The sequence below is a fragment of the Schistocerca cancellata genome, unplaced genomic scaffold (genome assembly GCF_023864275.1).
Source record: "Schistocerca cancellata isolate TAMUIC-IGC-003103 unplaced genomic scaffold, iqSchCanc2.1 HiC_scaffold_103, whole genome shotgun sequence".
Classification (NCBI taxonomy): Eukaryota; Metazoa; Arthropoda; class Insecta; order Orthoptera; family Acrididae; genus Schistocerca; species Schistocerca cancellata.
The window spans coordinates 17,501-22,500 of NW_026046158.1; the positions used below are offsets into that span (position 1 = coordinate 17,501).

The window sequence follows — 5,000 nt, forward strand, 5'->3', positions numbered from 1 at the left end:
TTTTTAACCGCAACAACTTTAATATACGCTATTGGAGCTGGAATTACCGCGGCTGCTGGCACCAGACTTGCCCTCCAATAGATACTCGTTAAAGGATTTAAAGTGTACTCATTCCGATTACGGGGCCTCGGATGAGTCCCGTATCGTTATTTTTCGTCACTACCTCCCCGTGCCGGGAGTGGGTAATTTGCGCGCCTGCTGCCTTCCTTGGATGTGGTAGCCGTTTCTCAGGCTCCCTCTCCGGAATCGAACCCTGATTCCCCGTTACCCGTTACAACCATGGTAGGCGCAGAACCTACCATCGACAGTTGATAAGGCAGACATTTGAAAGATGCGTCGCCGGTACGAGGACCGTGCGATCAGCCCAAAGTTATTCAGAGTCACCAAGGCAAACGGACCGGACGAGCCGACCGATTGGTTTTGATCTAATAAAAGCGTCCCTTCCATCTCTGGTCGGGACTCTGTTTGCATGTATTAGCTCTAGAATTACCACAGTTATCCAAGTAACGTGGGTACGATCTAAGGAACCATAACTGATTTAATGAGCCATTCGCGGTTTCACCTTAATGCGGCTTGTACTGAGACATGCATGGCTTAATCTTTGAGACAAGCATATGACTACTGGCAGGATCAACCAGGGAGCTGCGTCAACTAGAGCTGAGCAGCCGGCCGCCCGGGAGTGTGTCCCAGGGGCCCGCGCGAACACGCAAGCGTCCGCTCAATTATTCTGCAAACAGGAGGAGGCTGAGCTCCCCTGCACAATACACCTCGAAACCCTCTCAGGTCCCGGCGGCGCGCAGCGCCGTCCTAAGTACTTGGTCGGGTTCGAGAGAGGCGCAATCGCCCGGAGTTAGGCGAGTAGACGCTTTAGGTGCGACCACCCGTGCTCCCAACTGAGCTTGCCGCTGCCGACAGAGGCCCGGGAGCGTGCTGTCGTGGCATTGCCGGCGGGAGACAACACGCGCCACCTACGGTGACCGGCAGCTCCAACGCCAGCGCCACAGAAGGGCAAAGGCCCCACGTGGGTGCCGAAGCGAACTCTCCCAGCACAGCGCACGTGCCAACACGTCTGCACAACTGCGATACAAACCACCAGCGAGAACCGCTGGGGCGACCGAGCAGCAGACGGCGTCGCGGCGCCGAGTGCCGGGCGGCGGCGCATCCTCAACGCACACAGTCCTCAATCGGACCAGCACACTGCAGATGTCCACCGCGCTTCGCACCGGGCCGGCGAGGACCCACTTTGGCTGCACGGCGCCGCGCGCAGGGTGTGCCCCGGCGCGCAGCTGCGCCGCCTGCCGCGTCCGTCGGCCGGCGCGCCTGCCACTGGGCGCCCCCACCAGCCGGCTGTAGCGCGTGCGCCCACGCACCGCGCGGCCAGCACGCCGGGCGGCCCCCCCCTCACCGGCCGGGGACAGTCCCACCCACCCACAGCCGCGTATCGCTTCACACCCAGATTCACATTCACGTTCGTTGGTATGGTGGGGACCGCTTCGTAGCTGTACCGATCGTTGCCCTCACAGATGTACCTCCAGCAAGGACAACCGCACCACAACGGGTTACCAGTTGTTCATTTGCGTAACGTCACCAGTAAACGTACACGTCCATCCCCGTTTGCAAAGTCAACTATTATTGCATGCCTGCCTGTCAGGTGTCAAGACACACTACATCCGCTCACATCCACGCAACAAAATGTGCCCGACTAGAGGGCACGTGGAAGGTGCCCCCGTACGTATGCGATGTCCATTGCGCGACCAACTGTCAACCGGCCTCTGTAGCATGTCGCAGATGTGGAACGCGGGGCACCGTGCTATCACATTGTGTGAGAAGAGACTACTACGTCTGCATACACGCGCCACTACATGAACAGACGGCTCATGCTGATCGCCATCCACTGCGTCCATTACTCCCACACGTCTCTATGGCGTACCACACTGCAATGCAGCTGTTATGGGGAGATGACACGTAGCTGTGTACACAACATTCTGAGCGGGTTGCGGTTGGACAATACATTAATGTAACGTGTCATATGCCAATTACAGAGCAGGGTAAGGCACAACTTGGGTTAGGTTAAGGCACAACTTGGGTTAGGTTAAGGCACAACTTGGGTTAGGTTAAGGCACAACTTGGGTTAGGTTAAGGCACAACTTGGGTTAGGTTAAGGCACAACTTGGGTTAGGTTAAGGCACAACTTGGGTTAGGTTAAGGCACAACTTGGGTTAGGTTAAGGCACAACTTGGGTTAGGTTAAGGCACAACTTGGGTTAGGTTAAGGCACAACTTGGGTTAGGTTAAGGCACAACTTGGGTTAGGTTAAGGCACAACTTGGGTTAGGTTAAGGCACAACGTGGGTTAGGTTAAGGCACAACGTGGGTTAGGTTAAGGCACAACGTGGGTTAGGTTAAGGCACAACGTGGGTTAGGTTAAGGCACAACGTGGGTTAGGTTAAGGCACAATGTGGGTTAGGTTAAGGCACAATGTGGGTTAGGTTAAGGCACAATGTGGGGGTAGATTGCGGTACAAATTGCATTACATTGCGGTGCAAATTGCATTACATTGCGGTGCAAATTGCATTACATTGCGGTGCAAATTGAGTTACATTGCGGTGCAAATTGAGTTACATTGCGGTGCAAATTGAGTTACATTGCGGTGCAAATTGAGTTACATTGCGGTGCAAATTGAGTTACATTGCGGTGCAAATTGAGTTACATTGCGGTGCAAATTGAGTTACATTGCGGTGCAAATTGAGTTACATTGCGGTGCAAATTGCGTTACATTGCGGTGCAAATTGCGTTACATTGCGGTGCAAATTGCGTTACATTGCGGTGCAAATTGCGTTACATTGCGGTGCAAATTGCGTTACATTGCGGTGCAAATTGCGTTACATTGCGGTGCAAATTGCGTTACATTGCGGTGCAAATTGCGTTACATTGCGGTGCAAATTGCGTTACATTGCGGTGCAAATTGCGTTACATTGCGGTGCAAATTGAGGTAGGTTAAGGTGCAACACAGGTTAGGTTAAGGTGCAACATAGGTTAGGTTAAGGTGCAAGATGGGTTAGGTTAAGGTGCAAGATGGGTTAGGTTAAGGTGCAAGATGGGTTAGGTTAAGGTGCAAGATGGGTTAGGTTAAGGTGCAAGATGGGTTAGGTTAAGGTGCAAGATGGGTTAGGTTAAGGTGACATAGGTTAGGTTAAGGTGACATAGGTTAGGTTAAGGTGACATAGGTTAGGTTAAGGTGACATAGGTTAGGTTAAGGTGACATAGGTTAGGTTAAGGTGACATAGGTTAGGTTAAGGTGACATAGGTTAGGTTAAGGTGACATAGGTTAGGTTAAGGTACAAACTGGGTTGTGTTATGGTACACATTGCGTTGTAGTACAGTACACGTTAGGTTTGGGTACGGTACACAATGTGGTATGGGATGGCGTGTTGTGGGGGGGAGGGGGGGGGGGGAGGTTCGTTGATATCGACCGTAGGACGTGGATGCCCGAGGCAGCGTCAGTGTGTCAAAGGAGTTATGTCACGTCGGGATGCGCTTTTCGCCAGTGAGAGGGGGCGAGCCGTGTCTGTGGTTGCGGCAGACCTGTGTGTTTCATTCCTGCCAGTGTGTTTGTGCTGTAAGACGAGGCAGTGTGGTGGTGATGGGTGCACCCCTGTGTAGGACATGTGTGGGTGTTGGTGGCTTCTCTGAGCAATTGTGGTTGTCGGACGAGTGGGGTATTCTGTTTTATGATTGGACCTCCCGGTCTGGTTATCATAGCGTAGTTGGTGTACTGTGGCGGATAGGATGCACCGGACGTTGGTCCATGCTGGTGCTTAGTAGTTGTATCTGTGTCTGTTACAGGCAGAGAGTAGTGTGTGATAGAGTGTGTGGCTGACGTGTGGTTCATTTTGTGTGTACGGACGTTCAGCATGTATAGGGGCATTTGCGTATATAATCTATCATAATCTATCTATGTGGGCCTGCATAGTTTACTGAGCAGTGCTGTGAGGTGACTGAACTACGAGTGACGTACTGATTTACAGCGGAATGATTGCCTTGTACCAAAGATGGAGTATCGGCTCTACGACAGCGTTGGCACCGCAGGAAATGGTCTCGTAAAACGGCCCTCCCACCGTCATCGTTGTGAGGGGTAGGGACCGCCTATATTCTGAGAGGAGCCCTGTTTGCCACTGGGCGTGGGGTCTCGCATCCTGCGGTTCAGTGCCCCCAGGGAAGCGCGCGGAGGTGGTGCTGCTGCTGCTGCTGCTGCTGTAGCAAGCGAGCTACTTACAGCATGTATAGGGACAGCGGGAATATGGCATATTCGATATAACTCTTCATGAAACGCAAGATATAGGGGCGGATTGCACGTTACGAGTGCGGGAAGAGTCCGCCGTTCATCCGCTGGAGTTGCGATTTGGGCGGTTGGGGTGGGGCACGTGCGGGTGCGGGTGGAGCGATTGTCGGTCGACGACTTCGTGCGACGCAGGCACAGGCGTTGGGGCTCCTGTGGTGGGCAGATGATGCAGGGTTTGTGGGTGGCGTCGGAAAATGGGCACTGTGGGACCTAGCGATGTCGTAGTCGGCGTGGCGTCTCATAGATGGCGGTATCATCGGTGCAGCAGGTCATGTTGCGGGGGACCTGCAGGTGGCGGTATTTTTGTTTGTGGTGCGCTCGACATGGTGGACGTAGTGTCGTCCGATTCGCGTAGATGGAGCTATTGCATGTGGTTTCGTCACATTGTCATAGATGGCGGTGCCGTGTTTTGGAGGTATGGTTGGCGTAGTTTCGTTGGATTCCTGTAGATGGAGGTGTCGTTTCTGGGCCGGATGGCAATGTAGTTTGGTCACATTCCCAAAGATGGCTGTGTTGTGCCTGTGGGCGGCATTGTCAACATCATGCGGTATGGTCTGTTTATTGTGGACGTTGATGGCGTCGGGACCAGAGGGCGCGCGCGAACCGTTGACCACGCGTTATTCACGCAAGCATACTTCGTACTATTTTCCCACCCTCCTA

General features: G+C 53.4%; 1 non-coding gene across 1 annotated transcript in view; it reads right to left on the bottom strand.

Moving 5' to 3' along the window:
* LOC126111813 (small subunit ribosomal RNA) overlaps positions 1–641 on the bottom strand; it is a 1,909-nt gene extending 1,268 nt beyond the window's left edge. The window contains exon 1 of the ribosomal RNA XR_007524224.1: positions 1–641. This exon is cut by the window's left edge and continues 1,268 nt beyond it. This is a non-coding gene — a ribosomal RNA (small subunit ribosomal RNA).
* Between the last annotated feature and the right edge of the window lie 4,359 nt (positions 642–5,000).